The sequence below is a fragment of the Ambystoma mexicanum genome, chromosome 3q (assembly GCF_040938575.1).
Source record: "Ambystoma mexicanum isolate Mex_15411 chromosome 3q, UKY_AmexF1_1, whole genome shotgun sequence".
Taxonomy (NCBI): Eukaryota; Metazoa; Chordata; class Amphibia; order Caudata; family Ambystomatidae; genus Ambystoma; species Ambystoma mexicanum.
The window spans coordinates 138,500,855-138,522,774 of NC_090926.1; the positions used below are offsets into that span (position 1 = coordinate 138,500,855).

Below are 21,920 nucleotides of genomic sequence, written 5' to 3' on the forward strand. Positions count from 1 at the left end.
TGGGTTTGTTTTTTCTATTTTGATTATGTTTGCAGCGGGTCTTTGTGTTTATTCTTGGCTGGTAATTATTATACCCATCCCGGCTCCCTTCTTCCCCCAAACAGAAGTGATTTATGGCTGAATTTCAGGGTGGGTGTTTTTTGCAAATTCGGCTGCCAGCAAGTCGGATTTATTGTTTGCGTAAGCGTATTTGCATACTTGCCAACATTCTGTGACCAAAAAGATGTAGGATTTTTCAAGTTTCAAAAATAATACTTGTGATAACAATGACATCACTGGAAATTACACAACATACATTGTTGGCACCCCTGGAGGATTCTAAAATGAACAACCCATCAAACAGCACAACATGGAAAGAGGCTCAAATGTTTACAATGTATAATTGTGAAAGGTAAGTTACTACCAAATTCAATTACCTAACTTCACAGAAGGTAATCACACAGCTGGTAGGTAACATTTGCCACTGCTCTGTAGCAGTAGCCCGGGCAGTACATATTTATTCCTGCAGTGGAGGTTAAACACTGAACAACAGGAGACTGATACCCTCCTCAGTCTTATAGGCAGATGCTGTGTGAGTGGTATGCTCTGCCACTTGCCTTCACTAGTGGTTCACCTAAGGATTGTCCCGGCAAGAGTGCAGGGCAGAGTGTAGCTGTCAGAGGGGATTGATTTGTCCCTGCAAGAGTGCAGGGCAGAGTGTAGCTGTCAGAGGGGATTGATTTGTCCCTGCAAGAGTGCAGGGCAGAGTGTAGCTGTCAGAGGGGATTGATCTGAGCCAATCACTCAAATGTATCTCTTACCCGCCCATTGCAGGGACAGATTAATGGCCTTGGAGTCGCATAAATTATCTGCCACTGTAAAAAGCAGTAGGATCTGTCACCCAAATCTGTAGGCGGTAGGCCTGCTTAAAAAGCAGTAGCCTACTGCCTTAATTAGAAGGGTTGGCAAGTATGTATTTGCATGTTTGCCACCTCGCAAATGGCAGTGGCTTTTTGCTGTATACACAGGTTTTCTACAAAACTGTCCAGTGCATACCCCATCTGTCTTCACCCTCATATGCAACACAGCTTTCACTGTTTGAACAGCAATTAACTCACCCAGTTGGAAATAAAGCTCCATGTCGAACCCATGCTTGCTTGTTTTATGTGCAGGCTCACTGCTGTCTAGCATGCTGCTGGGGGTGATATATTGCCACTGGAGTGGGGGCGAATGCGGCAGCAGCCAGGGGCTCTGGATGAAGCGCAGCGCTGCAAAGGGGGGCGGGGCGGGCGGGAGCCCTACGGCATTAAGTTCCCTTGCCATCGCTTCTTTAACTTTACTATCTTTATGAGGTGCGTGGTTCTGACTTGTGTAGGGTTTTACGCGGGTCCCCTAACCGCTATGAACAGAGTCACACGGGAGCCGGGGTACAGTGCAACCTCTTTATTCGGCACACCTACAGGAACTGCCTTCCCCATGTCCCGCCCCCTCCCTAGCCCAACGTCACTTCCCTTGTGCAGGGAACTAAGACCGCAACGGCGGTCTGCCCACACAACGATGTGGGTGGGCTGCATAGCCCTCATTAACAACCTGACATCTCCCCCTTTTTTAACAACCACATGGCTCTCTCCTCCTTACTCCATTTCTTCTATGAGTCTGTGAGGCTTGAAACGACTTCTCTGAGGCCGACCTCTGTGACCAGGTGTGTGCTCGGCCAGGCCCTGTGGTGATGAAATGTCCTCACCTTCTGAGGTCTCGCTCTCCTCCACGTAATATCTGTCCTGAGCGTGGTCATCCTCGCTGTCTGCTTCTTGATCCTCTGTATCCTCCATGTAGCACTTCTTGGGTTTGAAGTACGACACATTTCTCGTAACGGAGGACTGGTCGGCTCTCTGGGCCGTAATCCTCGTTCCTTTCTTGTGCGTGACCGTCAGCGGTTCCGGTGCGAACGTGGCGTCCTCCTTGCGTTGTTTGGGTTGCCGCAACCACACTTGGTTTCCCAGTTCCACGTTCGACTCCTGTGCCTTTCTTTTGTGATCAGCCGTGCCCTTCATTTTGGCTTTGGCGGTGTCGTCCTTGTCTCTGGCCTCTTGTTCCAGAGGCGTGGCCTCTGCTGCGCGTGCGTCTTCCGGCAGTCGTGTCTGTACTGGTCTGCGGAACATCAAGTCAGCGGGGCATACGCCCGTCGTGCTGTGGGGAGTGTGGCGATAGTCCCTGAGGAACTGATATAGTGCTTGTTCGAAAGGTTTGTGGAGGATGGTCGCTATTTGCAGGGTTCTTTTGATGTTGGCCATGAACCTCTCGACCATCCCGTTGGCCTGTGGCCATCTCGGAGTTATCTTCCGATGGTGGAAGCCCATATACCTCGCGAAGTTCTCGAAATCTGTGCTCATGAATGGTGCTCCATTGTCGGATTTTATGATCCTGGGTATTCCGTATGTGGACAACATGCGGTCCAGTACCGGGATGACGCTGGATGCTGCCGTGCTGTCCACGATCTGTGCGTCAGGGAATCGGGAGTGTTCATCTATTAGCACTAACACGTATGTACCATTTCTTAGGGGTCCAAAGAAGTCCACCGCCAGTTCTTCCCATACATTTTTCGGTAGTGGCGACATTTGGAGTGGGTTTGGGTGCGGAGGCGGTGCTACCTGTGCGTACGTCGTGCATTGTCCTATGATTTCCTCCACCATCATGTCCAGTTTGGGGAACCACACTTTTTCCCTTAGTAGTCTCTTGGTGGCCACCACTCCTCGGTGACTTTCGTGTGCTACCTGGATTGTTCTGGTGCGCAGTGACTTCGGGAGGAGTACTTTGCACCCTTTTAGTATTACGTGGTCGTCGACGATGGAGAGCTCGTCCCGGACATGGTCTATTAGTTTGACATCCTCTCGGACCTCTTCCGATTCGTGCTGCGCCTGTTGACGCATGTGCGCCCTTCTGTCTTCTTGTATGCAGTGTCGTACTATGCGTAGAGCCGGGTCTTGTTCTGAGTGTGCAATGATGTCTGCCCACCCCACTGGTAACGGCTGTAGGTGATGCACCACATAATTGAGGTATTCGTCAGCGATGGATGGTTGTGGTGTGGCTGGGCCAGTCGGGTGGCGTGACAGATAGTCCGCTGGATTATCTTCTTTCCCGGGCCGGTGCTTGATGATGAATTTGTAATCCTGCAGTCGTAGGCCCCATCTGGCTATTCTGGGCGGCATCCTTGACTTGGGGTCTCCATATAGTGTGATCAGTGCCTGGTGGTCAGTGATGATAGTGAACTCCTTGCCGTACACAAACAGGTGAAAGTACTCGCATGCCCATACCACCGCTAGGCTCTCCTTTTCCGCCTGGGAATAGGCTTGTTCTGTCGGGGTTAGGCTCCTGCTGGCGTATGCGACCACGTATATTTTTGCGGGTTCCAGTGGGTCAATTTGCGTTAGTATGGCGCCCAGACCTACGGGGCTGGCGTCCACTATCACCTCGGTGTGCCTTTTGGCGTCATAGTACGCCATGTCCTCTGCCTTGGAAATGGCATCTCGTATCGCCTCAAAGGCCTTTTGACAGTCTGTGGACCATGTGTAGGGTTGATCCTTGCACGTTAAGAGGCGCAACGGGTTACTGATGGTTGCGTAGTCCTTTAAGTATCTGGAGCAATAGCTGGCCAGTCCCAGGAACGAGCGAAGCTCCGTCGTGTTCGTTGGGGGTGCGGCTGAGTTCAGTGCCGCCACCTTCTCCGGGTCTGGTCGCATCCCTTTGTCAGAGAATATGTGGCCGAAGAATCGTAGGGAGCCTTTCCCGAACTCGCATTTGGCCTTGTTGAGCGTTAGTCCGGCCTCTTGCAGTGCAGCGCACACTCTGTGGAGAGCAGTGTCGTGCTCTTCTTTGGTCTTTCCGAATACGAGAACGTCATCCGAGTAATTCAGGCAGTTGGGCACGTGCCTGATGACTCTATGTATTTCCTCCTGGAAAATTTCTGCTGCGGAGGATATCCGAAAACTGAGCCTTTTATATTGGAACAGACCCAGGTGTGTGACAAATGTCGTGATGTACCTGGATTCGGGAGCAATCTCAATCTGATGATAGCCTTTGGTGAGGTCCAGTTTCGAGAAGACCTGTGCCCCGTGGAGCAGGTGTATCATGTCGGTGATCCTGGGCGCCTGGTGTCTTTCCCTCTCAATGGCCACATTGGCTCTCCTCATGTCGACACACGGGCGTATCGATCTGTCCGGTGACTTCTAGGGGACGGGAACGATGGGGGACACCCATGGAGTGGGCCCTGAGACTGGTTCAATAACGTTGAGCTTGATTAGCTTGTCCAGCTCCTCTTCGACCTGGTGTTGTATATTTATCGAAAATGCCCCTGTAGTGCTGGGCGACGGGTGGTATCTTCGGGTTTATGTGCAACTGTACCTTCCGGTGTTTTAGTTTTCCTAGGCCTCTGAATAGGTTGGGGAATGTTTGCTCGATGGCGTCCGGTCTGGCGAAGTATTTATGGGCCATAAGCTGGTACAGGATGTGCACCAGACCCATCTCGACGGCTGTCTTAAAACTGAGGATGCACCCGCTGTTGGCTTCCGTCTTCAGGATGTGTAGCGTGATCTTTGCAGCGTGCGATTTATGCACGCACCATGCAGATATCGTTCCTTTGCATGGCAGCGGGGTTGTGGCTCCATAGGGGTATATGTCCACTGACGCCTTTCGGATCTTTGGGGGGCTGGAGAGTGAGTTGTACGCCTGTTCGCTTATTATATTAACTGTCGCCCCCGTGTCTATGAGGAATTCCAGCGGTGTGTTGTTGATTTGTAGCAGGAGCGTCGGACTGTGTTGGGTGGCTGTGGCATTGTTGAGTGCCCACACGTACCCTTTTTTCCGTTGATCGTCCTCTGATGACTGGGATTCACTGCCTGATGGGGATCTCATCTCAATGTACCGGACGAACCGTCTTCTTTGCGATCGTCTCGATCCGTCCGATGCCCTTCTGTCGTCTCTGGCGTAGGAGCTCCTTCGAGGTTTTTCTTCTCTCCGGGGTCCCGGCTGGTCTTCTTCTCCTCTGCCTGCTTGTGGGCTATGTCGCGAGCTTCTCCTTCTCTCTTGTTGTCTCGTTCTGCTGGGTCCCTGTCCCGGCGGATTTTTGCAGACGGCTCTGTAGTGGTCCATTCCGCCACAGGCGGCGCACTTTTGTCCTACAGCAGGGCAGTCACCCACGTGCGGATACTCAAATCCGCATCTGTAGCACGTGGCGCCTGTGCCTTTCCCACCCGGTGAGGGCGCGGTATGCAGTCTGTTAATGGTCTCAGCAGTCAGCGGCGGGTGTTGAATGGTAACCTTGCCTAGGCTGTCGAGCTGCGACTCAACTGCTGCTTCCATCCTGGCAAGTGCAAGGATTTCCTCGAGGGACCTTTGTTTTTGGAGGAGCTGCTTCCTGAACGGCTGCGAGATGCAGCCTGCTATGACTTGAGCTCTTAGCGCCTCGTCATTTGAGTACCTATGGAACTCACAGTACTTTAGCTTGATGCGTAGGCGCATCACAAAGTTGTCAAGGGACTCTCCTTTCTCCTGTCTCGTAGTGTGAAAGACGTGGCGCTCGTAGTCAATGTTTGTATGGGGCGTGAAATATTCTGATAGCTTCCCATGTAGTTCCGCATAGGTGACCGTGTCTACGTTCATCAGTTCGCCTGCGATGTCCCTGACAGCGGGGCCTACTGTCATGAATAGGGTGTTTTTCAGCATCGTGTTGTCGGTCAAACCGATTGCCCCCGTGTAAAATTTGAAATCCCTGAGCCATATGACCCATCTGGGTCCTAGGTTGGATGTGTCTCTAACATCAAAGGGGCCCGGTAGCGGTAAATTGTGAGCGGTGGTACCTGACGTTGGTGCCTGTTGATGGCCATCAGCCACGGCTCCAGATCCGTCCGACGAGGAGGCTACGGGGCTCACTGGGGCCGACATGTCCGCTGCGACGCTGGTGGACGCCAGGCACCTCTGTGCCGCCTTGTGTTGTGCTGTGTGGCCGCCCGCAGCACGTGTAGGCGGTGAGCAGCCTCTTCACAGGCTATGGCGTGTCCTTGGCCTCTTCACGGGCTGGTGCGTGTTCTTGACACTGTCCCCTGGATCTTCGGCCCGTCTCGTGCGGGGGGGGGCGGGACCAACGGCAATTTGCCCGCGGGCCCGCGTTCGCCTCTTCGAGCGCAACTGCGGCCGCTCGCCCGCGGCTTCGGCCGCTTCAGCCGCTCCCACGCGGTGTTTGTGGGGGGGGCCTCCTCCCTCTTCGGCACTCCGTGCCTGCGGCCTCTCCGGCGGGTCCCTGTGTTCGGGAGGTGTGTTGACGCGCCACGCCGCTCGACCGCGGACCTCCGTGGCACCCCTGGCCTTCGGGGCGGAGGTGCGCCGACACGCAGCACCCGCTCGCCTGCGGGCCTCCGGGGTTGCGAGTGGGTACGATGTACCCCTCGTCGCCAAATGTAGGGTTTTACGCGGGTCCCCTAACCGCTATGAACAGAGTCACACGGGAGCCGGGGTACAGTGCAACCTCTTTATTCGGCACTCCTACAAGAACTGCCTTCCCCATGTCCCGCCCCCTCCCTAGCCCAACGTCACTTCCCTTGTGCAGGGAACTAAGACCGCAACGGCGGTCTGCCCACACAACGATGTGGGCGGGCTGCATAGCCCTCATTAACAACCTGACAACTTGACCATTGCAGAGAGATGTGCATAACTTTAACGCTCAGTGCTGGTAAGCACTGCATTCAGCTGTACCACAAGACAGGGGTGCCGAGTAGGGGTGGGGGGGGCGAACCCCCGGCAAAATCAAGTCGGGGCTGAGTCCCCCCCCCCCCCCCCCAGCCGGAGAGAAGTGATGCAGTATCGATGGCCGGCCATCGATACTGCATCACTCCTCTCCGGTCGGGTAAAAGCAGCGGGTCCTTCTGCCTGACAATAGCCAACATCTATTTTACTAACCAAGGGCCGCTGCTTGACAAAAAGCGCCTCATGCTTCCTGTAAGGGAGCTTGGAAGCTCAAACACATTAGCCAGTCTACGTCAATCGGCGTCATGGGGGCTAAGGCCAAGGAGAGAGGCGCAGCCCACGATTCTAATGGAAGGCATTCATCTGCATTTATTTTTTTAAAAATGTACCACTTGACAAATCGATGACATTCGAGAAAACAAATCTTTATTATTGTAAACGCAATCATAGATTGCACATTCAGCACCACAGGGACAATCGTTCTCCAACTGCACTCGGAAATGGGCATAGGGAGGTGCACTTGACTGTTTGTTTCATTTATTTATTTTGACACTTATGTAACGCACTGAACACAAAGGCATCTGGACGCTTGTACTTAAGAAGTTGGGTACAGGAGTAGCAAATATAGTTACAGTGGTTCCAGAGTGCAAGTGCTTAATGATCAAGTCAGGTGGGTTACATAGCATGGGTAAGGCATGTGGGCAGCGCAAGGCTGCAAGGACAAATCGGGTGGTTATATTGTTAAGACATGGCATATGGGCAGCGCATGGCTAAATCAGATAGTTAAATATCATAGTCGAAGCATGTGGGCAGCGCGAAGTTGCGAGGACAAATCAGGTAGTTACATAGCCTATTCAAAACGTGGGTAGCGCAAGGCTGCAAGGACAAATCAGGTAGTTACATAGCATGTGGGCAGCACAAGGCTGAAGGGGCAAAATGAGGTAGTCCCATACCATATTAGGTAGTTGCACTGTAAAGACCGGGCATGTGGGCAGCGCAAGGCTGCCAGGACAAATCAGGTAGTTACATTGCCTCGAGCTACAAGGGACTACGCCATGCAGTATGTAGATCAAGTTGGTAAGATTATGCAGGCTAGGATAGCCTCTCTTTAAAGCAGGTACAAATTCAATGGATAAGAACAGTCTGGTGCATGTATGAGCTGATGGGGTCACGCCTCGTAGTACTAGGGCATCAGCACCAGGAATGTCAGAGGGGCAACAACAGCCGGAATTACCCTCAGATGTGGGAATCGGGCACTCCTCGGGTAGACTATTCTGAAGAGGCCAAGATGCAGTGAACGGTGTAGGGTGACACAGTGTGGGCTCACTATGGATCACGCAGAGGTCGCCAGGCTGAGGAGGCCAGGGTAAGCAAAAGGGTAAACGGACTGGTTGTGGCGGGGAAGGTGCAAGGCCGCAGAGTGAGGGTAGGTAAGCTGGCCTCGGTAAGTAAGTTGTGGTGGCCAACGAGGAAGGGTGCGGATGAGGCAGGGCAGCTGAAAGGTGATGGATCACCCACAAGACAGGTGGGTAGCTCAGGGATGTGCACAGATTAGGGGGAGGTGAAAAGCCAGTTATAAGGTAGGTATAAGAGGGAAGCCTAAGTCAGGTGGGTAGATCAATTGCATGACCAGAAAGCATTCGATATGACTTCACCAGATGTTACTCTTACCTTGAGAGCGCTAAGATGGGAAGGATGCGTGCTCCTTCTTACTTGACTTAAGTATATTCAGTACATGCTAGCCAATGTTTCCACTGTTCTGTGCTGCGCGAGCATCCACCCCCCACGCACCGTTGCACCAAGTTAGCAACTACATGCAAATTTGCGGTCATATATCTGCCAGTGATGTGTGTTCCTGTATTTGGGCCGCCCCCCCTCCGGGAAATTCATAAGTCGGCTCCCCTGCCACAAGATGCCTTTCTTGCTTCTCTCCACTCACTGTCTAGATGCCTGAATGTTCATCTATACAGTGAAAATGCAGACTCCTACATAGTCTTGCCAGCAAGATAACAACAATTGAGTATTTTGCCTTAAAACTAGCCATACTTTAGGCAGAGGTCTTCAATCTGGGGGAGGGTTGGGCGCAAGGCACAGAAACCACATCATTTGCTATGAACGCAAAAAAATCTTTATTCACATCTGCTGTTGGATTTGCATACAATAACTCAATCCATGAAAAGGTCATCACTTACATTCAGAACAGAGTATAAATATTCCCAATTTACTTGGTCGAACGCCTTTTCGGCATAGAGAGAATGGACTGCAATATCACTGAGTTCAAGGCCTGACCATAGTATGAATCAACTTGCGAATATTGCTGGATGTACGCCTGTTCTTTTGAAATCCCGATTGGAAGAAACTTTTCAATTCTCAAGGCCAGAACCAAGACTTTGTCAGTATTAATAAGACTGATAGGATGGTAGCTAGATAGATGGTAAGTTGCCATCCCTCCTTTTTAAGAAATACCGAAATTAAAGCAGGACTAGTACTCTTAGGCTTCACACCCCCCTTCCGGGACGGCAAAAACATATCCTTCAATAACTCAATAGCTGAGTCAGATAATGATCTGTAAAATTCAACTGGAAGCCCATCCGGCCCAAGGGACCTACCAGTATTCAATTTTTAAATAGCAGCCCCACTTCAAGGACCAAACTATCTGCATCGGAAATCGGAATACTTTAGACTAGAACGGGGTACCAGGCAAGGATGTCTGCTTTCACCGCTTTTATTCATCCTTGCAATTCGAGCCTTTGGCTATTGCACTCAGGAGTGATCCAGAGTTATGTAGAATAAGTTGTTGGGGAGTTACGCAGAAGGTGTGGTTCTATGCAGACAATCTTTTGCTTGTCTTGCAAAATTTGAGTAGCTTGATGCCCTTTTTAATGCAAATTTTGACCAGTTTTCATGAGGCCTCCGGCTACAAAATTGGATAAAATCTGAGGTCATGCCTCTTACTTAATCATGTGATAAGTCTTTGGTCACGTCCATGGGTTTCCGGTGGTTCGAAACGAAAATGCGTTACTTGGGTATCTGGTTGACACCGTTGGTTAGCGACATGGTTGATGAGAATTTGAATGAGGTTTGTGAGGACTTCAAGATGGATTTGGATAGATGGTCGTTATTGAATTTGTCACTGTGGGGTAAGGTCAATGCCCTCAAGATGACTTCGGCCCGTGAAGTGAATTACATTCTGAGCATGTTGCCTCTGGGGATCCGTTCGTACTACTTGAGCGATTAATGCAGGAGTTTATTTGGGATTGTGAGCCTCCTGGGCTCAAAATCTGGAAACTTCAGTTACCTGTGGATCGTGGTGGGGTTGGGGTGGCAAATCTTCGAGCCTATCATGATAAAGGAATTCAATGACTGGGTGTTTGGCTGCAGATACTGAAGTCTTCTTGCTGGAGCTCTTAGTCCATGCTACGGTACTGTGCTGGCTGGGGTAGTTACCTGAAGCCTTTATGATTTCTGTAAAGCTTTGGGGTGTTCTGTTCTTGTGATTGGGAGTCCTCTTCTAGTGCACTCGGCCCCACTGCTGGAATCCTCCTAGGGGGTCTGGACCCGTAACAAACTTTAAAGTGAACTACTTGTTGAACAGTCCTCCTCAGGAAATCTGAACTTCTCCTGCAACTGAGCCCTATTTCACCCTGCCTACAGCTGGCTCCTAGACCACTAGGGTCCCTCTTCATGCCATAGATAGGGAAGGGCTGGATAAAGGGGTCTGCCTTGAAAAGTATAACAAGTGTTGAAAAGTATACTTTTTTTTCTAAAAGAGTTGGTTAATTAACTCTTAGTTACTTACCTTGAAGTGTTCTTCCACTTGCAAAAGTATATAAGGTTATCTTACTTAAATTAGAAATCTTTTGCCATTTTGAAAAGTAATATGTAAAGTCTTCCCTTTCTTAGGAACTGTTTCGCCATTCTAGCAGAGTAGATGGGGTTAATTTACTCACCTGTGAATTGGGTCCCCCTCTTACCAAAGTAAGGCTGGTGGTTTCACTTACTATTCCCGTTAGGATCTAACTATAGGAGTGCCACCATTGGGTCTTGCTTCCCTTGTCTTGCTGTTAGCCCGTTCTTGAAGATGTCTGCCTTAGGTTATATCTACCTTTTAAGTTGCTGGTAGGTTCTTTGAAAAGTGTATGTTTTACTTTGAGTTAGCTGTGTGCCACCCTAAGGTTATTGCTTACCTTTGTGTTCCACTGACCTGAAAAGCAACTGTAATAGTATATTACATAAACAGGTCTTGTGCTATCCAGAATGTGGTTATAGGTTTCTACTGTTCCTTGAATGAGTGTTCCACTATTCAGGATAGTATACTTGCAGGTTGCTCTACTAAGTGATTCCTTTGCTGAGTATCACTGCAGGACTGGCTGGGTCTACTACCCTTGTGTTACTGAAAGTAATCATAGTAACTAATGGTTGTATTCCCCATGAATAGGTGTATTATACTAAATGTGTTTGTTAAGGACTGATTGCCTTAGAATTACTGTTAGTATTTAGAATTAGGTTTATGCTTTGGGTCTGTGTACCTTCAAGCATTGTGGTGTGTTTTTATAAATGTGTTTTGACTCTGACCAGTGCTTATCCCAAGACTTAACTTGGCCTACTTGTATTTCAAATAAACCTGCTATGTGTTATAATACTTATGGGTCTCAGTGTGTTTCTATTGAATCCTTGTTGAACTACAGGTTGAGTGCACTTTCCTACAGCCCTCTTCCCCCTTCTAATATACGTCTCGCTGCTCTGTCTACGCTACATGAACTCAGGTGGTACAGCCTTATACTAAGAGTGGAGTCCTGTACTGTCTCAGTTGAATGGCTTGCTAAGCCCTTAGTTAGACTTGAGAAAAACTGTCCTAACACTTGCCTCATAGCCTTAGGATCGAAGGGTTAGAACAGGTGACACTTTTCTTTGTAATTGGGAGTTGCAAACACTGGTGCATGTGCCAACTTGTGTTTTAGCTCATCAAAGCTTTCGGCCATTTCAGCGGTCCATTTTATATGTGCTTTTAAAAAGAAGTCTGTGCTTGCAACAATGGCTTGGTGTATGTAGAGTAATCGAAAATCCAAGTTCTACAATAGTTGCACAAGCCCAAAAACGACTGCATCGCCTTCACTGTTTTTGGTCGTAGAGTCTTGTGTGTGGCCTCTACTCTTTCTGGTGTTATTTTCGTCCCATCTGCTGACACAATCTGACCCAAGTACACCACCTCCTTTTGACAATACTGCAATTTCTTGTCTGCCTTGTGTCCTTTGCCAGAGAGCAACGTCTGTAGCGTAACAGAGTACTTTCTAAACTCTTCTTCTGTTATGCTACATACCAGTAAGTCGTCAATGTACTGTATCACTGTACTTGCCACCAGTAAATTGCGCAAATCCATTTGTATTACTCTGTAAAAAAATAAATCTAGGTCCCTCACAGCTCCCCTGTGGTATTCTGCAGTGTTCAAACTTGGACCCGCGATAAGCAAATGCAGTGAGATACCTTGAGTCCGGTTGTAGTGCAATGAAGAAAAATGCATTTTTAAAATCCACCACAGTGAAATAACGTGTTGAGTGTGCATCGTGAATTGTGACCACAGACAGTGTCATCTCTGACCATGCCAGAAGGAGGAACAGCCCATAAAACACTTGCGCCTGGCGGAGCCTTGGCTGAGTGTTGACAGAGTGGTTCAGTGTTTGGTAGTTGGGAACCCGGCCACCACTTGTGACAATCGCCCACACCCACTGAAGCTGTGATCATTTGACAGTGCATCTTACGGGTAAGAGTCGCATCTCTTTATTGGTGGCGTCCCGCCAGCCCCTCCATCGCAGTAGACTGGGAAATTCTCCTGCCTCTTTCTCCACTCCTCTTCCCACCCCTCCCCTCGGCCCCCTCCTAAACACCCTGCACAAATTCAATTCCCCCTGTAGTCCTACTAATGAACTTTGCAAACCCATATACCTTGGGAGAGCAAGCAAGGAGGGTGTAGGCAGTGGGAGTCAGGTGGCTAGCCAAACAGAGTACCCCAGAGACCCAACCACATCAGAGTGGCTCAGGTATGTGCTCTCCCCTGTCAGAAGTGGTTAGTGAACCCACATGCCACCCACGGCACATTCCAAACCTAGACTGCAAAAGCACTGCAACAGAGAAGACTAGACCAAAAACCCACCAAGGAAAGGGGGGGGAAAGAAATCAGGGCGACAAACTAAGCACGAGTACAGACCCGAGAGGCGGCACACATGTGCAGAAAAGTGACGAGGGTGAAAAGGGAGTAATCGCTTCATATTTTCCTAGTGGGGCAACTCGGGCGGAAGCTGCTCAGACCAGTATGGACCCGACCACTATGGATTTAACAGCTGCAGACTATGGGGACATTTACAATATTTCCCTATTGGCACTGTGCTACAACTCGATGGCACAGTGGCCAGATGTGTAACCCCACCAGAGAAAACTACTGATCTGAATTCCAATGGGGCGTTCTTGAAGAGACCGAGGGGACTGTAAATGTAGGCGCTAGAAATGTGGAGACCAACTCATCCAGTCTGGCCAAGCAGAACAAGCAGGCATTGGGTGTATCCAGGAAATCACTAGGGAACAACCAACCAGTGTATATAATCACTCAGGGTGTCAATGACACCAAACATGTGTCCGAAGACAGCAAGTGAACCATCAGATGACGTGGAGCATCATTTGATGAGATGAGGGGCTCAAGACAGCCCAAACACTAGTAACAACATCATGCCTCTCGGAGTACTGCACTTCGCGGTAGAAATTCTACTAAAACTATGTGGGGTGAGCCTCTGTGGTGATATGATATGATATGGTATTTGTAACGCGCCTATACACAGGTGTTTCAAGGCGCGACGAGGCAGGGAGGGGAGGAACAAGGGGAGACATAACAAACGATCCTACTAGGCCAGGTGTCATTCAGATCGCGCAAGTGCAGGGGTGGGGGAGGGGGAAAAGTGCAAGGGGAAGGGGAGGGGGGAAGTGCAGTAAAGGTAAGTGGCGTAAAGTAATAAGAAAAAGCAAGGTGCAGCTTTAGAACAAATAACAAACCTGGAAGTAAGGAAATATCCCTGATACTAGCCCTGGAGGGATTGTGCCTCAAACAACTGGAGAGAAAGTACAAGACAGACAGCCCAGGAGGCAATCCTTATTCCATCAGGAATCGCACTTCAGGACTGTCGTGGTCTTGTTGGACAATGACGGTGAGCCGGCTCTGAACCACCAATAACCGTAGAGCGAAGACAGAAAATCCTTTCTCCCAAGAGCGCAGCCTGTAAGGTAAAAGGTACCTGTCAGGCCAGGGGCCTGAGTGAATAGTCAAGGAGCAGCAGCAGTACTAGAGTGAAGGAAAACAATGACACAGTATCAATATCAAAAAAGATTCTGGTCCAACACTCCGCAACACCCCCTAAATCCCCCACTCTTACCGGCTGCGTCTGAGAGGAATGTGAAGAACCTACATAACTTGTGAGGAGTAGTAGCAGAAAAGGAAGAACCAGGTCCCCAGAGAGAGTCTTGTTCCACGTGCAAATGTCCCAATAACCTAACCCAAACGGCACAAGGGCGCGTCGGAGTCATAACAAATCCAGGTGGAAAAGGAGCTCGGTGATCCAGATGAGCTGTTGGTATAGGAACCCAATAAGAGCGAGCAGCAGAGCGTCCAGGGGTCACTGAGTTATCGTTGTGTAGCAAGTGGGTAACCGAAATGGAATACTGCAGAGCGTCCAGGGGTTACCAAAATGATGATTGTACAGTGGTTGAAATGGTGTAATACAGCAGAGCGTCCGATGGTAGGAAGATGAAAGCGGCAGGAAGCAGGAAAGCACACCGGAGAAAAAGTGCAAACAAGACTCTTCTGTCAAAGGCAACCACGATCACAACTCGGGTGCGGGAGAAGGGGAAGGCAGCGTGAGGAGAGAGCAGGGCCGTGCACTAGCTAGGAGAAAAGAAACCCTGTTCCGGGATAGCGGGTAAGTAGAAAAGTAGTGTACAAGCGGAGAACCAGGCTGGTACTGAAGTTTCCTGAAGTAGCAAACCAATCCAAGGGCAAGAGAAAACTCAGCGCCAGGAACGAAGAGCTTGAGGTACACAAGGCCGGGAAGTCAGTCAATGGGGGAGCGGGAACCAGGTGACACAAATCAGATAGGATTCAAGCAAAAGCAGTCCTTTGAGAAAAGCAAGAAATCGGGATACCAAGAAGTCAAAATGTATGCACGACTTAACGTGACAGGAACAAACACAGTTGAGGAGCACCTGAGAACCATGTGTCACTGCTACTAGTAGTGTTGCTAACTGGAAGTCGGGAGGTGCGCCGCTTCCGCATCACGTGACTGTGTTTAGGCAGGGAATGCTGGATGTTGTAGTTCTTTTGTTTTCCTCTGCAACAAGCGCCATGGCAACCTCCAATTGACATTCCTCCCACGGCCAGACGGGGATAGTGAACACCGGGGCATGACAAGGACGAAGTACAAGCAGCAAACAATGCCTCCATGTAAACGACGCATGGGGGGGAAGAAAGGGCCAAAATGTGACAACAGGCCTAAAAACAGAAAAGGAACGAACAAAGGTTAAAAAAAACTTGACAGAACCTTAAACTCCACCTGCGTCGCACTGGACCAAAGACAGACCAAGGAACCTGACAAAAGGGGAGTGTACAAAAGCCGCCAGGAACACTGACCAGCTGGTGGCTAGGAGAGGAGCCTCCAGTGGAAATAAATGAAACCAGCCAATCGGCATGCAGGGAACCGTCAAAGCTACTTGAGGCCCACAACTTATTGGGTTTTGAAGTGGGATAAGGGGGTAATCAATGATCCAACAAGACTGGTACGTGAAACTGAACAAACTCCATCCAGTCCCACAAAGGACCAGATTGCCATTACCTTGGGTAGGGGTCCTTTAACCTTCACAGGTAATGGAACCAATAAGTCAGATTAAGTCAGATTTGCTCAAAGTATGTAAGACCATCCCAGCATTGAGAGTTCTATCGTCTGCTGACTTTAGCTTTGTGCAACCTGTGAAGATGGACAAGGGTAACTTTAGTACACTGTGTGTCTCTTCCCCCCCCCCCCCTCCCCCCTGAGGCGACAGCCCTCATATGTGCACACCGGGACTCAATTCAGAATACAGTATATGTGGTGGATTGCCCAACTCACGTGATCCTCCAACAGCAAGGGACCACTATTCCAGCACAAACCCCCCAGCTACCAACAAGTAGGTGGGAGACCGTGATCTTTCTGTACGATGACGCGGGATGGGCATGGTTTAGGAAATTATTCGTGCAGAAACTCTAGGCACCACAGTGAATTCTGAAAATAGTTATTTGGAATACTAGGGGCCACACCCACTTGTTGGATGACAATGGTTCGCCCCCCCCCCCCTACTCAACGAATTTATTTTGCTGGGATCAAATTTAAATGCCAGGTGTAGAGACCAAGAAGATTGTTCAGCATATAGATGCATTACGCCAACCATGAAGAACCCCAGGGGTAACAAAAAATGTAGCCAGTGGATCGGCACATTAAGAGAATGGGGAATGGTGATGTATAATGGGCGGACCCAGGGAGACATTCCGGGGTCAAGAGTACCTGGTCCATAGGAAAGAAAAAACCAGTGCGTACTTTGAGAGGGTTCAGGGAATGGAAGCCAGAGAGACGCAGTTCAGCGACCACCATATGTTGATGCTATCCATCACTATCTTACAGACCCCCAAGGCTGAAGGGAGGGCAGGGGTGAGTGGGTGGGAGATGTGGCGATAAACCATGGCGGAAACAGGATAAGCTGGACACCCAATAACGTTTCTAGGACAACTAGACACATTAACCTACATCTTGAACGGGAAATAAATGGCTCGGAAGGGTCCGTTTGGAGTATGACTGGAAGCCCGATCTGTTGAAATTGGGGCAGTAAGGAGGCGACCGTACAGTAAGGTAGAGAGGGCTTTTGATATTGCAATACGTGATGCCAAAATCAGTATGCGTCGCAAGCTGATGAAAGCTAGGTAAGTGGAACACTCTACCCTTACCCTCGAGGCCTGAATAAGGAAAAAAAGAATAAAAGTGCTGGCTGAAAACGAGAAGACACTCTATGTTAAACAGCCATTGGCAGCAGATGTTTGTCGCACTTTGTAATGGAAATGCGAGGACCATCTGGCAAATATTGGCAAAGGCCAAGGGAGAGACGAGGGATAACATGATCAATCCAATCCCGGGGAGTCAATGGGTAGAGTTCATAGGGGCCAACTTCACAACTAACTTAGAGCAGCAAATAAAGGTAGGTGGGGCAATTTGCCATCTCCCCAACCCAGGGTTTGATGACCTCTATTTGGCAATAACCAAACTAAAGAGGTCGCAAGCACCAGGGCCAAATGGATTGTCGAACGTTGTACTGAAAGCCAAAGCATGGGCACTAGTCTTGAAAATCTTCTTTGAGAAAGTGTGCGAAGAAAGTGTTGTACCTGAGTCAAGGTTGAAGGCTATACTATTGCCCATCTATAAAAAGAGAAAACGGAGAGCCCAGAAAACTAATTTCATTATTAGATGTAACCGGTAAACTGTTTTCCTGTTTTTGTGCTCCAAGCTCTACAGAGTTGGGCAAAGGAAAACCACATATTAGATTACACACAGACTGGTTTTCGCCTGGGGTCTGCAACTACGCATAACATAAGACTGCTCGACAGTCTCATCAGGGAAACTAAGGGTAACCTGGTACCTTATGTAACCTGGGTGTACATCAGTGCAGCATTTGAGTCCGTTAATTGAGATCTCCTGTGGTCAAAGTTGAGAATTTGGGACTGCCCCGAATGGCTATTGGGAATACTGATCCGATTTACATACTGGTAAACGTGTACAGGTGCAATTGAATAGCATGTGAGGTCTGTCCACCCCGGTAGAAATCAACCGGGGTGTTCGATAAGGGTGCAACCTGGGTCCCCTGCTGTTCTCTTTACCTGGCTGACCTTCCAGGAAAATAGTTGGGGAGCATGGGTTGCCCCCTGAATATATGTTCAAAACACATAGCTAGCCTGCTGTATGCAGATGACCTTGTCTTGCTCGATCGCACAATTAAAGGTGTGAAAAATAAATGTAAGACCCTGCTAGAATATGCTAATAAGGGATGATCTAGCTATCAACATGAGCAAGACCAAGATGATGGTCGTCTCGGGGAGAAGGTTAGCTAGGGTGAGTTTTAAGATACACACAAGGTGGAGTATGTCTACAGTTATCCCTACCTGGGTTTGGATTTATCAGTAGATTGGGGGAGGTGGGGCAGGAGGGGAGTGTAAAAAGAGAAGATCTCGACAATTGGCATGTCTGATCAATACATTTGCCAAGCAAACAGCTGGGTTCTCGCTGGAGGGGATCTTAAAGCTCTACAAACCAAGCTTTACTCCAGCAATCCTAGACACCCTGGCCATGAGGGACTTGACTTGAGTAAATGTGGTGGAGGTTTACTTTTGGAGGAAGATCCTGTTCCTCCCACCTACAACCCCAATGGCCCATTTAAGATTAGAACTGGGATTACTATCCCGCATGAGACAAGCAGTTATGCAAAGGGGTGTACTATACACATTGGACTGTTCTTGCTTTGATGTAAACTGTTGGATTTAAGGGGCACAAAATACGTAAAGGGAAAGCAACCGCGACTAGGTCACTCTAAATGAGACATGTTTTTCAAACCTAGGTTGGTCTCCTGATTTTACAAGAGGAACTAGGCCGAGGTGTTAAAACACTGTTTAAAAACAAGGTGAAACAGTGGGACTGGGTGGGAAACTTCACACACCTGTAAAAGCTGTGCAGTTTTTAAATACCTTGAAAGGATAGTTCATTGCTACTTTCAGCCCCACAAATATCTTCTGAAATGCCCAAGTCCAGCACTTTGAATGTTTAGGCTGAAATGGCAGACAAAACCTGTTGCCACTGCTTGCACTGCAGAGAGCCAGAGCTAAATACCGGCTGACCAGAGATATTTGACATTGTGTCCTAGATGGGGACCCACGTGACAAGGTTGGGTGAGTTTGTGGTGAGCTATAACTCAAAAAGCGACAAATTCTGGACTTATTGTTAAATACTGACTTTGAAACTGTGCACATGACTCTGTTCTCAGTGTGGTAAGCGATCTTAGGGGGGCTGCAGTAGATGACATGGAGGGGGGGGGGTCTCCCACTCAGTAGAATCTCAGACACCATGACAAAAGAGATTTGAATAATTCTCCATTTAGTCCCGGGAGGATAGCTCGGCGGCAACGTGCTTGCCTTTGTAACAAGACGACACAAACCAACACAGGTATGATCCCCGGGTCCGCGCTTAGAACCCTCTGGGTATTAAGTGCGTTATAAATACGCAACTAAGACCTATTCCTGTAACAGTGCCTCGATGCCACCGGTCTGTGTGAGCGCTTTAAAAATGCAAATAAATAATTGATACGTATCTGTTTAATACTCTTGGGGAGAAACCGCTTTATATAACTGTAAAATGAATTTTTATAAATTTTATGAAAGTAAGGACATTTTAGGGAATTCCATGAAATATGAAATTTTAAGGTTTTATAAATTCTTTAATCCATGAAATTATGTGAAAAATGTTGTCTGTCAATTTTGTAAATGTTCTTTCCAGAATCAATACAAAATAAATTAAGTAAATCCTGTATAAAACACCAGACCCCTACCTTTGCGTTCTTGATCAGATAAATAGCTGTGCTGCAAGGTGATGAGCTCACCTGTATTACGCCTTCCTGCCATAGGGCATGCAGCATCTCATATATGCCTTCACTTGCTACTTGAAAGTGGGTACTGTTTAATCCTGGCAGAACTGCTCCTTCTTTTAACTTAATGTGTACTGCCCCATCCCCTTTAAGTATTCCTACATCATGGGGTCCTGTTGTCCACAAACCTTTGGGCACCTTTTCCAAATCTTCCTGCAAATATTGTGCCCTCCTTTATCTGGGGCACTGCTCTTTCTTTTATGTGCACTGGGCAAGGTATGCTCAGCTCGAACACTGCTGCCTCCTTTTTCGTTGTCCTTTGTTGCAAACCACTCTGTCGCTTACTCCTGTCCATGTCTGTGTGGTGTCAATACTTAATATTGAGCACCATTCCATGTTCTGACCAGTTGCAACCAGTATACTCCTGTCTTTTCAGACCACTACTTCCTCCAAGTTCAGTTGTGTGTGCCTGAGCTAACTAAGGGACACTGGAGCCTGGACAAAAATGTGTTTGCCAGACAGAACGCGTCCCCTCAATCCCTGGCAACCATCGCAAAAACATGTGTTCCCCGTAATTGTAATTACAATGAGTAGGTCCCTCCACAGAATGTTGATTGTCTTTTGAGTACAACAAAGGTGCTACAATATGCAGTGTCCTTATTGTCAAGGATAAGTCTTTTGTCAGAGGAACTTTTCAAAATTGTCCCAAACGCCTTGTCTCCAAAATGTTATTAGATAATGGAAATCCTTCTTCCTTGATGCATGAGCTAGTCGCTCCAGTACCCATAAGAAAGGAAAATCCCCTCTGTCCCATCTGAACTGCTACCTCTGGTTCCTCCTCAGGGTCTTCAGTTACTGCTAGAATAGGACACACTTGCACGCCCCGTGGGCATCCCTATTGGGAAAATATGGTCGCGAATGACGTAAATGGGTTACCACCCACCACTGTCACTCCTGTGTTGTGGCTGAACAGTGTTCTGTCCTAATATTGTTACCCCTTCTGGTATTTGGGTCTGTGCTGGTGCATGAAGTATGCTCACTGTACTTGGGAGTTCCTGCCATTTCCCTACCTTGTACCTGCGCTTGGCCCTAGATAGCAATGCCATGTGTGTTTGCAGGCTGTATCTCTGCACCTGTTGACGGTGCTGCATGTATGTCTGCTGTTGCTGCCATGCCTGTGCAATAAGTGGGCATGTTCGTGCAAAATGTCAAATTCCCACATGCATTCCCCCTTCCATGGTTCCAATCTGAGACTGTCCTATGTACTCGTAGCCTCAGCCTGCCGACCCCTGGCAGCTGCACGTTTATGAATGCGGGCTGCTGCTGCATTTGTACCATTCACCACTGCTTGTTGGGTGGCACCTGAGTGTAACCTCCTGGCTGCATTACCGTAGCCACTGGAAACCCTCCTTGCTGAGCTTGTGGAACGACAACTGGCCCTGCGAGTACTGCTCCCTCCATATGTATTTTCACCAGTTATTTTCAGAACTTATTTGTTTTCCACTTTGGTTGTGTTTTCGACTGTCTCCTTAGCCTTCTCCTGCCTCCCCTTGCAATGGTGTTCAATTGTCGCCTGTCTCTAAAGGGACTTGCACAGCTGCAGTGATTCGGCTCACTAAAATGTGGTAAAACAAAGGTATTTTTTTAAATCCCATGACTGTTTATTTTCCTGCGTCCACCTTTCTTGTATGGATCGCATGTATTCCGTGGGATCCTCATCGGGTTTATTTTAAGAGCCAATATAGAACCCGTGTCGGACGTCTCTGGATACAGCTTCATTCGAGCCTTCCAAACATGCGCTCGATAGTTATTAAAGGGTGCCCCATTGTGTATATTAGAACTTGATTTTAACCCCACAGATCCAGCCTGTTGCCATAGTTCGTCACTTCTCTCCCCCACTAATGCTACCAATAAACTTTTTATGTTTCATATGGCCAATGGAATCCTGCTGTCTCCTTTTCAAAAACATAAATCCACTTGCTCTCCCCCGCCATTAATAAAGGTAAACTGTAAACCAAACTGTCCCTGTCCATTGTCTGCCATGGTATATAATGAACTTTGCCCTTGCTTTCTGTAAAAGGGGCATTTGTGTGCAAGTGCTGTGTTTATTGCCACGTTGTGGTCTTTGCTGCCACTATTCTGGTTTCCCTGCTCCGAAGCCTATCTCCCACTGATTCTTAATTTCCTGCTCTTCTCCTTTGCCTTCTCCCATCTGTCAAATTGCATGTGTCTGTTTCTTCATCCCCATGATTGCTGTCTTCCCATTCCGATATGGTGTGCACTTCCTCTGCCCTATCAGTTTCACTATGGTCCAAGTCCTGTCCCCAATTATTTATTTTAAACTTTATATGTCCTGCTGTCCACCACTGTTTGTTGGCTCCCTCCTCACGTTCCTTTCCTTTCTCCTTTATTTCCCTTTCCATTGCTTTTTCTGCTTCCTTGAACACAATGTCAAGTTGCTGCTGCGAGTTATTTTTTGTCATTTAAATATTTCCTCCTCCCTTTTTGCGTCA

General features: G+C 48.4%; 1 long non-coding RNA gene across 1 annotated transcript in view; it reads left to right on the forward strand.

The window, feature by feature from the left end:
• LOC138582228 (uncharacterized) overlaps nucleotides 1–21,920 on the forward strand; it is a 43,787-nt gene that overhangs the window by 145 nt on the left and 21,722 nt on the right. The gene's annotated exons all lie outside the window — the stretch shown is intronic.